At 41.9% G+C, this 19297-nt stretch overlaps 1 protein-coding gene across 1 annotated transcript in view; it reads left to right on the plus strand.

Annotated features, from left to right (window-relative positions):
* The first annotated feature begins 806 nt into the window (after positions 1 to 806).
* The window catches only part of LOC145349972 (eIF5-mimic protein 2), a 46680-nt gene continuing 28189 nt past the window's right edge, over positions 807 to 19297 (plus strand). The window contains exon 1 of the mRNA XM_080198738.1: positions 807 to 923. The gene's annotated coding sequence lies outside the window, so the exon portion shown is untranslated. The remainder of the gene's footprint in view (positions 924 to 19297) is intronic.

Raw genomic sequence — 19297 nt, forward strand, 5'->3', positions numbered from 1 at the left:
TCCTGCCCTGTAAGGGATTCTGTGACCCACAGGATTGTGGCTATTGTAGGATGTGGGGGAAAAGGGGTTGTAGAGCAGCTGCCATCTCACTGAAGTGGAGCAGGCAGAACAGGATATAGAAGGGCTGAGTGGCCTTCCCCTCTGGCTACCCAGAACTAGGGGAATCTCACAGTAACTCCATCCCAATGTAAATATAAGCCTACTTGTGACAATAATAAATAAACTAAAACTTTAACGCAAAATAAATTGGATGCTATAATTAGGGGTGGGGGGGTCTATTTTCTGCAGGAATGCCCGAGAAGGGCTTCACTGCCCGGCGCTGCTGGTGTAGTGGGCGGCGGCGGCAGCAGTAGCAGCACACATCTACACCCCGCCTTGCTGCAACGCATTATTCAATCACACTCCACCCACCCCGGCCTCTGACGCACACGGGATACCGTCGTTTTTTTCATGCTTGCTTACGTCAACAGTCAGCTTACGCAAGGCGACATCAGGCGGCGGCGGCGGAACCAAAGGGAGATGGGGGAGTCAGCCTATGTAGGATAAAACAAAGTGACAAAATTGAAAGAACTTGAGATGAAATGAGTTGAAACAAAAGTGACAAATGGTTAATACGCTATTAAAATCGGTATCATAGTCTGGCATGGACTGAAATTGCAATTTCGAATGATAAAATATGAAAGCAATCCCCCCACGGGTGTGAATGGCCTACCACCCGGTTGGACTGTACCATCAGTGGCAGCGCCTCAGCAGTCCCATCCCTAAGCAGCGAGTGGAATAGTCCGCACCCCGGGCCGGGGGGGAGGGGAGTACAAACAGCGTGCATGCGCAGTCAGCTCCGATTCTGACTGCCGGACACCATTTGAACGTTAGACCCAAGTCTCTTCGCGGTGTCACTGACTTTCACAGCAGTATTTATCTCGGTGAGTTGATTTAAAAAATATATAAAAGTCAGTTAATCGAGATGTGTCATTATTAATGTAGGAAAATTTGAAGGTTAAAAAAAGAAATCCGACCTTTTCTAGGGGACGGGGGCTGGTGGGGGAGGGGGATGCACTCGCTGTGCCCGGCGCCGGGGTTTGAGGGGGAACTGAGGCGCGAGGTTCTCTCTCGCGCGCCGGGCGGCGGTTGGAAGGCGGCTCGCGCCTGGGCACGCGGCGGGGTGGGTAGGTGGGGTTGGGGGGGGAGGGTGTTGATAGTCGTTGTGCGCACGCGGGCGACGTGGCTTTGGAGGGAGCAGAGGAGGGGACTCCGGGCCTGCAGCAAAGAAGGCCTCGACCACCGAGATATCCCCGCTCACTTCCGCTCGGTGTGGGACTCTTTCTCTCTCCATCTGCCAGTCTGTTCACTTTGACTTTTAACAAAATGGCTGACGGGCCTTCTCCTTTCTAGAGTTTATTTTACTTGCATTTTGTATATACCTTAGTAATATCTTAGCTTTACATACACACACATATGTATATTAGTTTTACATACACACGTCTTAGTTTTACACACACACGCACACATACGTATATCTTAGTTTTACACACACACGCACGCTATATATATCTTAGTTTTACACACACACATGCACACATATATATTTTAGTTCTACACACACACGCACACATATATATATTAGTTTTACACATATATATATCTTAGTTTTACACACATATATATATCTTAGTTTTACACACATATATGTAAAACTAAGATATATATGTGTGCGTGTGTGTGTAAAACTAAGATATATATATGTAAAACTAAATCTTAGTTTCACACACACGCACACATATATATCTTAGTTTCACACACACACGCACACATATATATCTTAGTTTCACACACACACGCACACATATATATCTTAGTTTCACACACACACGCACACATATATATCTTAGTTTCACACACACACGCACACATATATATCTTAGTTTCACACACACACGCACACATATATATCTTAGTTTCACACACACACGCACACATATATATCTTAGTTTCACACACACACGCACACATATATATCTTAGTTTTACACACACGCACATATATATATCTTAGTTTTACACACATATATATATATCTTAGTTTTACACACACACATATATATATATCTTAGTTTTACACATATATATATATACATATATATATCTTAGTTTTACACATATATATACATATATATATCTTAGTTTTACACTGTGTAATTTACATGTAAACGTCTGACTATATGGTTGTACACTATGTAAACACAAGTGTGTAAGTATGGTTGTACACTATTTATAAAAATATAATGTAAAATGTTTTACCTGTAAAATTAGCTTATTTGTACTATATATAATTGCACACATGTAAAATTGTGTAATATTTATTTTCATGGCCATGTTTTCTCCCTGATGGGTGTGGTCTGGGCCTTTGTGTCCCTCCATAGAAAAGACACCCACACCACTGTCCAATGACTTGGCGGAGGGGGGGAGGTGCGGTGGGTGTTTTTTTCCAGTTGTTTTCTACATGCTTACAATATTAAGAGATGTGCTGGAAAAGCATTTAGCAGGTCTGGCAGAGAGATGGTTGGTGTTGCCCATTGTGGTCTGATTGCCTCTGATTTCCTGAGGGCAAGGGACAGAGGGGTGGTGCAGGTAAATGTGTTTAGGTAGATGATCAGCTGTGGTCTAATCAAATGGCAGGATGGGCTTGAGGGGCTGAATGGCCTCCTGTCATACTTATTTTTGGTCATTCCTGTGTTTAGCCTTTTGTACAGATTTGAGAGTTTGGGTGGGTCAGGATCCTGTTTGTCTGCGTTTTTTCCACTTCCAAACCATTGATTTAAGTCACCAGCTTTTACTCACCAAGGTGGGAGTTGGGTGCTGAACAAAGGGTGTTGTGTTTCTGTATTGGTTTTAAAGTGGTGGGGGCAGGGTATCCATATAGAGCCTATGATCAGCCCTGTGCCTGTACAACATGCTTTAAATGTTCCCCTGGCTGTTCGTGGTTGCTGGGTTAGTTGGGATGGTACAGCAAGTGGGTGAGAAGGAAGGGTGAGTCACACTGCTGTTCAGTCTCCTCAGAACAAGCTTGCCATTTTCTTTAACCATCTATATTTTTAAAAGTTACTCAGACAAAAGATAAGTTGTCACATTTTGACAAGGTGGCTCCAAGCTGTTACTTAAAGGAAGAAAGAGGTGGAAGATTAAAGAGAATTTTGGAAGTTGGGGAGCTGCTGTTGATGTCAGTGGAGCAAAAGTAAGTGGGAGTTGTAATGGCCCACTTGCCTGGAGCATCCAGTCTCTTTTGCGTCATTCCTCTATTTGTTCACCCCTTAGGTAAAATATCCTGCAAACTTATTGCCCAGATCATTGTAAAAGCTGAATAACGAGTGGGTCTAGGACTGTGTGTGGTGGTGGGGGCGGTTGCCGTTAGTAACCTGTTTCTCAGCAGATCTGTGCTGATGCCCTGAGATCTTATATTTTTAACGCATCCTTATGCAGGATAGCAAAAACTTCCTGAAACACCAGGTAAATTTGACTGGGTTTCCCATATTCACCAAAAACAGCAAGTTAATTTAAAAAAAAACTTGATGTAACTTTTTCTAGAATCCATCCTGTGTATGTCTCATGGCCCATTCTGTTTTAAAATGATGAATGGGGTATATTCTAGGATCCCTTTAAACATCCTCCTTTCACGTATATCCTGAGACCTGTAGTTCCCTGCCGGAGTCTGTCTTCACATGCTGGGATAGACATCTCCCTATCTCACTGGCTATCCTCACCTGGTTTAGCCGGCTTGTCAAAGCTGTTGCCCAGGGTGCTGTCGCTGTCACATGCAAACAACTACAGAGAGCCACAGGTGAGAGCTCAGTGCCAGGTGGGGACAAAGGTTGGACAAACTGCCCTGAAAAGGACATGACGTGTTCCCCCACCAGAGGTACTACCTCTCCCTGGCACCCCATACATGCCCTGGCTGAGTGCCGAGGCAGATGAAATACAGGGATACGCTGACAGAAACGACTTGAACTGGTTCTATGAAGTCCTCAACACTATGGACCTCAATTCTCTGGAGTTCTCTCCCCCCCCCCCCCCCCCCCCGCCGCCGCCGCGCGTGCGCGCCAAGTACAGTGGTGGCTCCGATACTGCAGAGATGGGCTGAACACTTTGAAGCCATCCTCAGTCGACCATCATCTATTAACAATGAGGCAATAGACAGGATTCCCCAGGTTGATATCAACAGCGCCACAGATCACCCACCGGTAGAAGCCAAAGTCACAAAAGCTGTCAGCCAGCTATCCAGTGGCAAAGCCCCTGGTCCTGTGCTTATCGAGAAGCTCATCGAGTTGTTCCAGTCTTTTGGGAAGCAAGGATCCATTCCTCAGGAACTTAAAGATGCTTCCATCGTACACCCCTACACGGGGAAAGGCAATTGGCAAGTATGTGACAACCACTGAGGAATCTCGCTGCTCTCCGTCGCAGGAAGAACCCTTGCAAGAGTCCTGCTAAATCGCCTGGTCACTAATCTGGAGCTGGGCCTGCTTCCATAGTCACATTGTGGCTTCCGCAAAGGTCGTAGGACTATAGACATGATTTTTGCTGCATGCCAACTTCAGGAGAAGTGTCAGAAGCAGAATCGCGAGCTCTACACAACCTTTGACCTCGCAAAAGCTTTCAACACTGTAAGCTGACAAGGTCTGTGGAGAATCATGTCAAAGTTTGGCTGCCCCCCTCCCAAATTCAGATGGTATGCCAGTTCCATGATGGCCAGAGTACTGGATGGTGGAGAATCCTGAGGCATTCCCAGTCACCAGTGGCATCAAACAGGGCTGTGTGCTTGTACCCACACTGTTCAGCACAATGTTCGGCCCATGCCGAATGATGCCTTCCAGGACAGTGCTGGAATCAGTCTCAAGTACAGAGTTGATTGGAAGCTCTTCAACCTGAGGAAACTTCAAGCTATTTCCAAAGTGAAGGAGACTGTTCTGAGAGACTTCCTCTTTGCCGATGACAGCGCCCTGTGTACTGGCTCAGAGCCAGAAATGCAAGTCAGTATGGACAAATTTTCCACGGCTTATGACAACTTCGGATTCACCATCAACATTAAAAAGGCTGAAGTCATGCACCAGCCTGCTCCTCATGCACCATATACAGAACCCATAATCACAATCAGAGGGCAGAAACTACAGGCAGTGGACCAATTCACTTACCTTGGCAGCATCTTCTCCCATGCAGTAACTTCTGTATCAATAGTCAACTGCAGAATAGCAAAGACAAGTTCTGCTTTTGGTAGACTGCGCTCCACTGTATGGGAACATTGAGGAATCAGCCCAGCAACAAAACTGAAGATCTGCGGCTCCTGGTGCTCATTACCTTCCTGTATGCCTGTGAAATGCGGACTGTGTATCAAAGGTATGCAAGACATGACTTTCCACATGACTTGTCTTTGCAGAGTATTACGGATCAGTTGGCAAGTCAAAGTACCCGACACAATTCTCTCTAGAGCAAGTCTACCATCAGTCCACACACTGCTGATGAGAGCGCGGACCCGGTGGGCAGGTCATGTCATCTGTATGCCAGATGAGCACAAACCCAAGCAGCTCCTTTTTGGGGAACTCTCTGCTGGAATACACTTGCATGGAGGGCAGAAGAAACATTACAAAAACACTCAAAGCCTCCCTGAAGTCGCTTGACATAGACACGACCACCTGGGAAACACTGGCACAAAACTGCCCTACCTGGTGCTGTCTCATCCACAAAGGCTGTCAAACTTACAAAGCAAGGTGTATTGCTGAAGCACAACTTGAGCGCTAGCTGCGCAGTTCCAGAGCCACCAGCGCAACAACTACAGTGCTGACACAAGTCTGTCCAATATGTGCCAAGACTTTGTGTGCCCAAATTGGTCTGATCAGTCATCTTTGGACACACTGCAACCAGCCTCAAGGTGACTAATGGTGTCAAAGTCCTCATCGATGGACGAACAACATTCATGTATGTCCTGAGACCTGTAGTTCCCTGCCTCTAATTTGTCCCTTTCTTAAAAGAAAATATGAGCTAGTAAACTGTACTTCCTTGGTGATAGATTAGGTCAATAAATTTGCAAGATAATTGGATAAGTGCAATCTCTGATAGAGATTTGAATGCTGCAGATGAGTGGGCCATTCACAACTTGTACAAAAAATGATTTGATTTACTGTTGTCGCATTTATTTGTATCCAGTGAAAAGTATTGTGCGCTATGCAGACAAAAAAAAAACATTCATTGAGAAGAAAAAAAGAGTGCAGAATGTGCTGTTAGTCATAGCTTGGGTGTAAAGAGAGATCAACTTAATGCGAGGTAAGTCCATTCAAAAGTCTGAGGACAGTAGGGAAGAACTGTTTTTGAACTGGGTGGTACATAATCTCGGACTTCTGTATCTTTTTCAGGACAGAGCAAGATGGGAGAGAGTATGGGGTGCATGGGACCCTTGCTTATGCTGGCTGTTTTTCTGAGGTAGTGCTAAGCGTAGACAGGCTCAATGAATGGGAGGCTGGTTTATATGATAGACTGGGCATTGTTCACCTCCATTTGTAGGTTCTTGTGGTCTTCAGCAGAGCAGGAGCCATACCAAGCTGTGATACAACCAGAAAGAATGCTTTCTATGGTACATTTGTGGAAGTTGGTGAGAATTGTAATGGACATGCCAAATTTCTTTGGTCTTCTGAGAAAGTAGAAGTGGTGGGCTTTCATAATACATGGCATAGGGGGGACCAAGACAAGTTGTTGGTGATCTGGACACCTAAAAGCATGAAGTTCTCAAGCATTTCTACTGTGTCCCCATTGATGTAGACAGGGCATGTCCTCCACTACACTTCCTGAAGTTGATGACTATCTCCTTCGTTTTGTTGTTGCTCCAGATCCTTTAGCTCTTTCCTGTACTCTGTCTCGTCATTGTTTGAGATCTGACACACTACGGTGATGTCATCAGCAAACTTGAAAATCAAATTGGACAGGAATTTGACCACGTGGTCATAGGTGTAAAAGGAGTAGAATAAGGGGCTGAGACAGTCTTCTGGGGCACAGAGGATGATCATGGAGGAGGTGTTGATGCCTATCTTTACTGATTGTCGTCTGTGGGTTAGGAAGTTCAGGATCCAGTTGTTGCAGAGGGAGGAACCAAGCCCAGGAGTGCAGTAGACAATTCAGCCCCTCAAGCTTGCTCCATCATTCAATAGTCATGGCTGATCTGAATGTAACCTCAACCCTACATTGCTACCTACTCCTGATAACTATTCACCCCCTTGTTAATCAAGAATCTATCCAACTTAGCCATAAATGTTCAAAGATTCTGTTTTGCTGTCTTTTGAGGAAGAGACTCATGATCCTCCGAGGAAAAGATTTATACTTTGTCTTACATGAGGGACTCATTTTAAACAGTAACCTCTAGTTCTAGACATTGAGGAAACATTCACTGCACATCCAAAACTGTCAAGACTCCTCATGATCTTGTATGTTTCAATCTAGTGCTGTCTTATTGTTTTAAACTCTAGTGGATGCAAACTTAACTCTCCAGCTTTTCCTTGTGAGGCTACCCACCCAATCTAGGTATTGATCTTGTAAACCTCTGGTCTTCTAATGCATTTACAAATTCCTTTAAATAGAGACCAGTACAGTGATACTACTCCAGCTGTATAACTAAGGCATAACCTTCCTGCTTTAATTCCCCTCACTATTGGCTTTCTGATTTATTGGTTGTACCGTATGCTAACCTTGTTGTTCATGCACTAGGACACCCAGATCCCTCTGCAATCTATTACCATTTATGTAAAATGCTTTTAACTAATGGACAATTCCACATTTTCCCACATTATATTTCATTTGCCAGATTTTTGCTCAAGCTATCCACAACCCTTGTGAAGGTGTCCTCTTAACTTACTTTCCTACCTATCTTTGTGTCATCAGCAAATTTAGCAGCAGTAACTTCAGTTCTTCCAATCAAGAAATTTATATAAATTTTAAAAAGGTAAGCTCCAGTACTTGATGCATCCTGTCAACCAGCAAAATCCCAATTATCCTAAGTGACGAGCTAACGTATGTTAAAGTTGGGTTCATTGTTTCAAAAAACAAATACATTTAATTGAAGGTCAATATGAAGGAAACTAAGGTTGATTGCTGTTTGGCAAAAGCTTCAAATGGTAGGATAACTTCCAAGACTTTAGCTTGGACAAAAGAAATGTCAGATGGACCTTATCTCTCTGGTCACACTGATTACTATGCCACCAAGCATTGTGTCAGCAACAAATTGAATATGAGCTTTTTTTATCTGAACCATTTAAAAAAAAATGTAATTATCGATTTGCAGAACAGATTCTTGTGGGGACATCTCTGGTTGTGGCCATCCAATTAATATCCATGCAGATGTGTTGCCCTCCACACTGATTTTATTTTCCGCAGTAACGTTTGGTGTGACTACACCTTTATAAAATGTTCACTTTTGTCCCAGCGCTCACTCTAACTGTATCAAGCCCCAATGTCTTGGGTTTGCTCCGCAACGCCCTTTAAGCCCAGCTTTGAGCCGTGCCCTTATAGAGACTACTTTGAGTTTAAAAACATGTTAGCAAAAATGCAGCCTTTATTTGGGTTTCAAGTCTAAGGGATTCCTGAATCTATTGAAGATGCCGCCAAACGCTTATCGAGCATCTGTCCGATTTTTGTTATCAACTTTGACCAGATGTCATTTGGACTTGGAACACTATTTTGATATTCTATTTTTTGATTTTATCATATTTATCATCATTCCATTATCTAGTACTTTTTGTTTGGGTCTATAAACCCAATCCACAAATGTAGATTGTGTAAATACAAGTCAGTAGGCAGTTCCACCATTATCTGGAAATCAGTTTGATCTTAAACTTGTCAAAGACTGCCCTTTTCACTATCATAACATAATGCCTTGTCTTTTCACACCAGACAAAGTAATATAGGAGCAATGGTTATTCACGTCTTTGACATCTGTAGACCCACTATGCTGTCCTGGTCTACTTTCCATCCCACTACCTGCTTGAACTTCTGTGCTCTCAAAATGCTGTTGCATTCATCTTATCTGTGCCAAGTTATGCATATCTAAAGCTCCTATCTTCACTGAACTATACTTGGATCCTCAACACAATATAAAATGATCATCCTTTTTTTCAAAATCTATCTATGGCCTTGCTTCATGTTTTTCCTCAGCTTTGTTGCCTTTTATCTTGTGATGCCAAGTACTGGGAAATGGGTTTAGGATAGTTAGGTTTGTCTTTGCTGCAGATGCAAAAGGCCAAAGGGCCTTTTTTCTGTGCTGTCTACCTTTGACCCTTTTCTCCTGGTAGCCACCTGAGGATTTTCTTTTGTCCCACCAGTTGTGGTCATATCTCCAGCTGTCAAAATTGTACACTCTGGGGATTCTTCCCAAACCCATCTCTCCTCCATACTCCTTTTATGTAAAATCCTCCCTCTTTTAACATGCTTTTTTGTTACCTTTTAATGTTTTCTTCTTTAGAATTAGGTCGTTTTTTATTTCTGAAGTGTCTTGGGGCATTTTTTATTTTAAACCTGCAATGTAATCATTCTTTTTATTAAAAAAAACATGAAAAATGGATGTTGCCTCACGTGATCCCAGTACTACCACTGTATCTGACATTTCTTCCTTTGTCCAAGCTAAAGTCTTGGAAATTATCCCACCATTTGAAGCTTTTGTCAAACAGCAACCAAACTTTGTTTTCTTCATATTGACCTTCAATTAAATATGTTTGTTTTTGGAAACAAAGAACCAAACTTTTTTAACATTCATGTTTTGTCTTCCCTTACATCCCTGTGTGTATGTTTTGGATAATCAAGACTACATAAAACATGTCAAGATTTGAATGCTCCAATGTTTGTCTACAAAAGCCCTTGCAGTTTAGATACTTCATTATTTGAAGTATGATGAAGTATTTCGGCTGCAGAGGAACCTGGAGTGGGAGGGTGAGAACCCAGTCGTTGTGGTACGTGTGGATGCCAACGACATAGGTAAAATGGGAACTAAGGATCTGCAGAGGGAGTATGAAAAGCTGGGAATGAAATTAAAAAGCAGAACTGACAAGGTGGTTATCTCTGGATTACTACCTGAACCGCGTGCAGATGGGTGTAGGATAGATAGGATTAAAGAGATGAATGGGTGGCTCAGGGATTGGTGTGGGAGGAATGGGTTTGAATTTATGGGGCATTGGCACCAGTATTGGGGCAGGTGGGACCTGTTCAGATGGGATGGTCTTGGTCTGAACCGTGCTGGGACCAGAGTCCTGGCGAATCGTATGACTAGGACTGTAGATAGGGCTTTAAACTAATTGGGGGGGGCGGGGGGGAGAAATTACAATGTCTAACTAAAGTAAAAGAGAGGGTATGGGCACAGGAAAATGTTGAGCATGTCCCAATAATAAAGGGAGTAGGGGGCATGAGAAAGGTTGGTATGATCTGGTGGCCATTACGGAAACGTGGTTGCAGGGTGACAGGGACTGGGAGCTGAATGTCCAGGGGTATCAAGTGTTTAGGAAGGATAGATGGGAGGAAAAAGGGGGTGGGGTAGCTCTGCTGATTTAAGGATAATATCAGGGTGGTAGTAAGGGAAGATATAGGCTCCAAAGAGCAGAACGTGGAATTGTTGTGGGTGGAGATGAGGAACAGCAAGGGGAGGAAGACGCTGATGGGTGTGGTCTATAGGCCCCCAAATAATAACTTGGAGGTGGGGCAGGCTATAAACAAGCAAATAAATGATGCATGCAGAAATGGAACCACGATAATTATGGGGGATTTCAATCTACGTATTGATTGGTTGACCCATGTCGTTCGTGGTGGGCTTGAGAAAGAGTTCTTAATGTTGCCGGGATAGTTTCCTTGAACAGTGTGTGATGGAACCGATGAGGGAGTGAGCTATCTTAGATCTGGTGTTGTGTAACAAGGCAGGAAGAATTAGGGATCTTGTTGTGAGGGATCCTCTTGGGACAAGCAATCACCGTGTGGTTGAGTTTTTGATGCAGATGGAGGATGAGAAAGTAGGGTCCTGGACCTGTGTCCTCTCTTTGAACAGAGGGGAGTACGACAGGATGAGCGAGGAATCGGCAAATATAGATTGGGGGCACAGATTGGTCGGTAGGACTGCTGAGTAACAGTGGAGGATCTTTAATGAGATCTTTTTTGGTGCTCAGCAGAAATATATTCCAATGGTAAAGAAGGAATGTAGGAGAAGGGATAATCAGCTGTGGTTATCGAAGGAAATAAAGGAGAGTATTAAATTAAAAGCTGATGTGTTTAGAGTGGCTAAAAGTAGTGGGCGAGTAGAAGGTTGGGAGAGGTTTAAAAATCAACAAAGATTGACTAAGGAGCTGATAAAGAAAGGAAGGATAGACTATGAAGCTAAACTAGCACTAAATATAAAAAAGGACAGTAAGAGTTTTTACAAGTATATAAAGGAGGAGGCTGGCTAGAGTGAATGTTGGACCCTTACAGGATGAGGGGGGATTTAGTGGTGGGAGATGAGGAAATGACGGAGGCCTTAAATAAGTTTTGCCTTGGCCTTCACAGAGGAGGACGCGAATAGTTTGCCGGATATTAAAGATAGAAGGATGGTAGGAGTTGAGGGCCTGAATGTGATTACTGTCACCAGAGAGGTGGTGCTTGATCGACTAGCAGGACTGATGGTGGACAAGTCCCCAGGACCGGATGGAATACATCCCAGGGTTCTGAAGGAAATGGCAGAGGTGATAGTAGACGCTTTAGTGATTATTTACCAAACTTTGCTGGATTCTGAGGAAGTGCTGGAAGATTGGAAGACGGCTAATATTACGCCGCTGTTTAAAAAAGGCAGGGAATTATAGGCCGGTTAGTTTAACGTCTGTTGTTGGAAAAATGCTGGAATCCGTCATCAAAGAAGAAATAGCGAGGCACCTAGAGAAGAATGGTTTGATAGAGAAGACGCAGCACGGATTCATTAAGGGGAAGTCGTATTTGACAAATTTATTGGATTTTGGAGGATGTGACTAGTGTGGTGGACAGAGGGGAACCGGTGGATGTGGTGTTCCTCGATTTTCAAAAGACGTTTGATAAGGTGCTGCACAAAAGGTTGCTTCAGAAGGTTAGGGGGCATGGAGTTGGGGGTAAGATGTTAGCGTGGATTGAGGATTGGTTGTCTAATAGGAGGCAGAGTGTTGGTATCAATGGGTGCTATTCTGATTGGCAGTTGGTGACTAGTGGAGTGCTGCAGGGATCGGTGCTGGGGCCTTAGCTATTTACCATTTATATAGATGATCTGGAGAAGGGGGCTGAATGTAGGGTGTCGATTTGCTGATGACACAAAGATGAATGGAAAAGCAAATTGTGCGGAGGGTGTGGAAAGTCTGCAGAGGGATCTAGATAGGCTGAGCGAGTGGGCGAGGACCTGGCAGATGGAGTACAATGTTAGCAAGTGTGAGGTTATCCACATTGGCAGGAATAATAGTAGGAGGGATTACTATTTAAAGGGCGAAAAGCTACAGCATGCTACGGTGCAGAGGGACCTGGGGGTCCTTGTGCATGAGTCACAAAAATCCAGTCTGCAGGTGCAGCAGGTGATCAAGAAGGCGAATGGGATGCTGGCCTTTATAGCGAGGGGGATAGAATATAAAAGCAGGGAGGTCTTGCTGCAACTGTACAGGGCACTGGTGAGGCCGCAGCCGGAGTACTGTGTGCAGTTTTGGTTGCCGCACTTGCGCAAGAATATTTTGGCCTCGGAGGGAGTGCACTGCCTGTTGAAGTGGTGGAGACTACCTCGCTAAATATATTTAAGACACGGGTAAATAGGTTTTTGGTAGGCAAGGGAATTAAGGGTTATGGGGAGAAAGCGGGAAAGTGGAACTGAGCCACTTTAGATCAGCCATGATCTTATTGAATGGCGGGGCAGGCTCGAAGGGCTAGATGGCCTACTCCTGCTTATGTGCTTATGTTGAGATGTGATCATGTTTATAAGCTTTAGTTACACATCCATGATTGTTCATACATTGTACAGCAGAAACACAATAACTGATTTTTATTTAATCCAGTAACTCATTGGATTTTTAGAAGTAAAGAAAGCACATGGGAGAATTTGTAGCTGGCATTTGATCAAGTTTCCATGTAAGAAGAAGTAGCTAAATTTAAAAGCTGATGAAATTGATTCATTAGATGGTAGATAATATCTAGCTGGAATAATGGCTATACATACATGTATAAGATGACAGACCTGAACTGCACTGACTTTTGTAGATGGACATTAGAGCATCTCAAATCCTGGCATAAGTCCTGATTCTGCACAATCTAAAGAGGAATGCAGGGGGAGGAAGGTCACGAGGGAGGGCAAGTGAGTGAGGCTCACTTTTAGGAAATTAGAAAACTTAATTCATTTGAAGATCAAGATGAAGGAGTGAAACATTGATTATCAAATTGCTTGAAATAAGGTTATTATTGTATATCAGATATTTAATTGGATGGCCACAACAGATGACCCCACAAGAATCTGGTCTGCAGTCTATAATTTTTTAATGCTTTAGATTAAAAAAAAGTTTGCATTCAATTTGTTGCTGACACAATGCTTGGTGGCATAGTAATCAATGTGACGGGAGGGATAAGGTTAGTGGGCAAAACTTATACAGATTTCAACTTGGCTATTTGTGAATGTTATCTCGTTTCATAGAATCATGCAATCCCCTACAGTGCAGAAGGAGGCCATTGAGCTCACACTGCTAACAATACCACTTGGGCCTTATCCCTGCAACTCCACATATTTGCCCCTGCCCAATTCCCTGACTGTAAGGGTCAATCATGGCAAATCAACCTAACTCCCATATCTTTGGCATGTGAGAGGAAACCAGAGCACCTGGAGGAAATGCACACAGAGAACATGCGTGCACACTCCACACAATCTGAGCCAGTAAAAAAATTGATCTCAGTTTCTAAATGGTAAAAAGCTAGAACAATGGACATTTTATGCCTCATATATGGATCGCTAAAATACTGCGGTTGGGCATTAAGGAAAAACACGATTAGTGGAATAAAAATAAAATACTGCAAATGTTGAAAGGGTCATCTAGACTCAATGTGGGCTCCAATCTTCATAGATGCTGTCAGACCTGCTGAGAGTTTCCAGCATTTTGTGAAGATCATTGGAATGTTAGTCTTTATAATAGTATTGGAATAGTCGACAGCTGTGTATAGTTCTTTGCACCACATCTTGGAATATATGTCCTTGCATGATGTGTGGCTAAGGTTCACCAGAAGGTTACTGTGGTTCAGAGGATAAGAATCAGTATTTGCATAAATTAAAATTTGAAATCCAGAAAGTTAAAGGATGATTTGAGGTTTTTAGGATGGGCAGGTAGGACAAGGGATATAACTTGAATATGATGCAGGATTTTACGTTTCTAAAACTTTTACTGTTTTAAATGATTAAAAGTGCAATTGACTAAATACTGTCTTCCTTTTGTAGACAACTTGTATTTGAAACTATGGAGAGGAATTTTGTCATTTAACACTTAACACATTGCACTCCATCAAATTACAGTCTTTGCAACAAACATTTGCTTCCAGTTGGTTCCCATGTCCCTTCTGAGTAATAACTTATGGGTGACCATCTGTCCCTAAAAACTTTCCTCTGCTTTTGGCAAGTTTCTTAAATCTGTCACTAGCAGTAAAGCCTGTTCTAAGGATGATTCTTGGCCATGTGAGGACATATTTGTGGAATATGTAAAAGGCTGCAGGGTGCATCTTTTTGACTAGCGACTGCCTGCTTCTGGCTGTGGTACCTCGCAGAGTCAAACACCTTTTTTCTGCCTGTTAAGCAAACACAACTATTTGTCTGTGATGTTCATTAATTTGTAGGAAACATGACGTTTCTTAAAGTTTATTTATTAGTGTCACAAGTAGGCATACGTTATCACTGCAATGAAGTTGCTGTGGAAATCCCCTAGTCGTCACACTCCGGTGCTTGTTTGGGTACACAGAGGGTGAATTTAGCATGGCCAACGTACCTAACTAGCACGTCTTTTGGGCTATGGGAGGAAACCCGCGCAGATGCCACAGTGACTCCAGCCAGGAATCAACCAGGTCTCTGGTGATGTGAGGCTGCAGTGCGAACTACAAATATCTTCCTTTGTACTTTCCAATGGCAATGTGACAAATATTAACTTTGTACCTCAGAAATGCTGATCTTAGCTAACTCTCTTTTATCTTAGAATAGTTTACAACTGTTTACAAATAGTTGTAACACCTTTCTGGCACCTCTGTCCATTCATAGCAAACTCAAATGGCAGACAGCCTTGAGGGCTGAAATGGCTTACTCCATTAATATTTTCCATTTAATTTGGCTTATTCAAACTTGTAGATTTATCCACCATTATTTTTAGATCTCTTTACTAATCAACCCCATGTTTGTATTCATTTAATGCAATCTCTCTAGATTATAACCATATTATCAGAACCTCTGGAAGCAGGCTGTTGAGGTCAATTTCTCTGACTGCTTCTGCCCTCTTTCAGGTACCCTGCCCTAAGCAGGTGTTGGTGACCGTGGACTTCATGACATACTTGTCAAAGTACTTCAGTTTGTCACTGCCCTCTGCTGTGTGGCTGACCAGGAAACTTGTATTCTAACTGCTTGCCATCCGGGTATTGGAAGGATTTATGATAATCGACCTATTTGGCCATGGTATGAACGCAATTCCTTCCATCACCAAGTCCTGAATGGGTTTGGACTGCCTGTGTCAAATTTTTCAAATATGGTTGCAGTAACTGATTTATCTGAATAAAATACATTTATAACCCTTAGTAATGTAATTATAATAACTTTTGAGAAAAATAATCAACTATAATTATATCAAACATTGCCTGAACTATTACAGTCAAATTTTAAAATGAATTATTAAATTTCAAAAATACTCTTAGGATAACTTTAAAAGCACATTCCCTTGTTTTTCAGAAACAGATTAACGGTTTGAGTAAATGTTTTTAAATTTGGTTTAAATTGAGTAAACTTAAAATATGAATGAAGCCATTTGATTGCAAAAAATTATATAGAAAAAGTCCTAACTTGTTACAAATAAGTACTGAGTGCTCCATCGTGCTGTTAATAACTGACACTTCCATTCTCAAACAATGAAATTATTGAGGATAACAGCTGTTCTGGGCTTGTCATTTTTGTTTACTGTTTAAAATATCTACCAATTTGCCTCATCTGGTTTTAATTTTCAAGGAATTGAAGCCATTATCTCCATGGTTTTAACAAATTGGGAACATTGGTGCAAGAAGCAATGCATTTGATTCTCTAATCACAGAATTGTTGAAAAATGGGGTCTTGTTAATATATTGTTGAACTGCATCTGATAACAATTAAAAGGCTACGCATTCTCAATTGGACTGTATATTATTTGTCACCCACCCCAATACCTACAAATACAGAGATTTTACTGTGTACTACAAGTGACAATTTTGGACAGAGATGGGCTTATACAAGGGTGTCCTAGGGATTAGTCTATGCTTTCTTTATTGTTCTCGTGGACTGACTGTCACCAGCGAGGCTAGCATTTTGCCGTGATCTGCTGTGTCAATTTCTGTGCTCCATGTGGTAAAAGTAAATGGGGAATTCCAGGATTTTGGTCCAGTGCTGACAAAATTATTCTTTGAGACCAATGGGAGCAACTTGTTTAACCTTTTGTAAACTATTTGGCATTAAATTACTCCTTGAGTTTCACACTCAATAGATTTTCATTTGTACTGAAATTGCTCTATCTCTAATTTACTGTTGACAGAATGGGGGACATGTTTTCCAAGTGCTTGCTGCCCTGCATTGGCTCCAGGTCAAATGATCCTTGCTTTTAAAAAATGCGTCCTGATTTTCAAACCCTTTCCTAATTTGCCTTGCCTTCAACGCCCATTTAGGTGTCCGTATTTCACAAATACCTGAAGAATATTTCTGATTTGAAGCACTTAATTGGCAGCTATGCTTCAGCCTCCCTCTTTGCTTTTCTTCATCTGACCAAATATCTCCTTATTGTGGCTTGGTGTTGAATGTTGTTCCAAAATGTTCTGGTGAAGCACATGGGGATGTTTTCCTTTTTAATGAAGTTACATCAATAATTACAAATTATTCTTTTCTAAACTCCTGATAAGAATGATAGTGGGATAAAGCAAGAGATAGACATCAGCTTGATAAGACAGGGCTAAATCTGAGCACAAAATTTTAAAAAGGGAGAGGCAATCACAAATCTAACATAAAAGTGATTTCAGAATTTTTCTGTTGGCACACTGACGGTAAGAAGTTGAGGGGAATGGTGGGGTGATTGGGGATCAGAAGAGATCTGCAGGTGCAGGTAGAAGGCATGGCTGATTACCAAGGAAGCAGGCAGTTAAAATTGTGGTGAATGAGGACGCTAAGCAGGATGTTTCAGAGAACAAAATATGTGTTAACGATTCTCAAATTGAAGAAAAGACTTGTAGTAGCTGTGATGAAAATACATGTCCCAAAGTGCTTTGCAGCTATTGAAGTGTAGCTCCTATTGTAATGTATGAAACTGACCAATGGCAATGCGATTGAGCAAATCTGGTTTTGTGAAACTATACAATTCAATAGTAGAAACCTTCAAAAGGGAACTGGATAAATAAATACTAAGGAAAAATGTGAGCATTTGATTCTGAGGAAAGGTGCATGCTGGATGACTTACAGAATCACGGTCAATATAGTAGCCCTTTGTGGAGTTGTTGGATTTAACTATGATTAATTATTCCCACCATTGTGCTAATTCCAGACCTACCCATTCCCCACACCTGAGAATCTTTTCAGGAAGGCAGTTTGGATCTAATGTCTGAATTTTGCTTTTGGTTAACCATTTTCCACTTTCTCGGCATGTTATTGTTTTGTCATTTCCCCGCTCTTTGGTTAATAATTTCTCTTTCCTGTCTTAGTCTCTACATACAATGACTTTGATTCTTTTTATATTTTCTAACTTGGAATTTTTTTGTTAGAAGATACCCTGTCGTCCTCACAATGTTGCTCAAAGTCAGCAATAAGTTTTTAAAAATAAATGTTCAGTAATACAAGGGTCCATTAAACTTTTATAATGCAGGAGGAGTGTGTGTGGAGTTGGTTCCAGGAGCTGAATGGTGGTTGATCCTTTTTGTGAGGACTTATTAATAACCTGAGCTAAGGTCCTGAAATGACTTGACCTTTAAAAGCCAATAAAGATACCAGTGAAACTATGGCTTCTCGCTCCATTGGGTAGTTGTTTTTGCTGTCTTGGCAATATTTTTGTCAATCTCTAACTGCACATCTGTTACTTTTAAAATTTGTTTACAGGATGTGGGTGTTGCCTGCTAGGCCAACATTTACTACCCATCCCTAGTTGCCCTTGAGAAGGTGGTGGTGCACTGCTTTCTTGAACTGCTGCAGTGCATGTGGTATAGGTACACCCACAATATTATTAGGGAGTTCCAGTATTTTGACTCAGTGACAGTGAAGGAACAACAATTGTATTCTCAAAGTCAGGATGGTGAGTGACTTGGAGAGCAACCTACAGATGGTGTTCCTGGTTATCTGATATTCTTCTGCTTTTTGATTGGTAGTGGTTTGGAAAATGTTGCCTAAGGAGTTTTGAAGTTTCCTGCAGTACATTGTGACACTGTGTTGGTGGGTGGAGGAAGGCATTAATTTTCAGAATGCAAAGCTCTTGACACTAGGCATCAATTGCTGAAATTAGAAAAGCCCCTGTCAGAAAGTAACATAGTGGAATGCATTATAGCAATAATTTGCATGATGGTTGTATGTGTAGCATGAAAGATTTTGGACCCTTGGCTCAAATTGCAGCATTGGGGTTTTTTCTTGTGTTTGGGTCTGTAGACTAATTCAGAGAACTTGATTGCTATGATTAGTTGACAAATCAATTTTCATGTATCTTGCAAGTGTGGGGTGGTGGAATACAAGCTACCAAATCTTGTTTTTGTATATTTTCTCTTCTTTTCTATCTGTATCTTAATTGGGTCGTTTGCTTGATTCTAATTAACCCTGTTTCATTTTTGTTTTCTCTCACTTTCGTCCTTTGCTTAAGCAGAGAAATCATTGGTCAATGTGCTTTGAAGGTCTTAAGGTGTGACATTGACATTGCTTTGGTATCACATCGTATCTATAATAGTGTAAATCTGTCATTGTAGAAGTTTGAGTCAGTGCATTTTGGATTATCAGTTATTAGCTCAGTTTCCTTTATTTGAAAAGTGGCAATTATCTAATTTAGATTTGTGTAAAATTTCAATAGGTATGGTAGTTTTCCCCCCCATCA

This window comes from Carcharhinus amblyrhynchos, chromosome 11, assembly GCF_965287045.1.
Source record: "Carcharhinus amblyrhynchos chromosome 11, sCarAmb.v2.hapA, whole genome shotgun sequence".
Taxonomy (NCBI): Eukaryota; Metazoa; Chordata; class Chondrichthyes; order Carcharhiniformes; family Carcharhinidae; genus Carcharhinus; species Carcharhinus amblyrhynchos.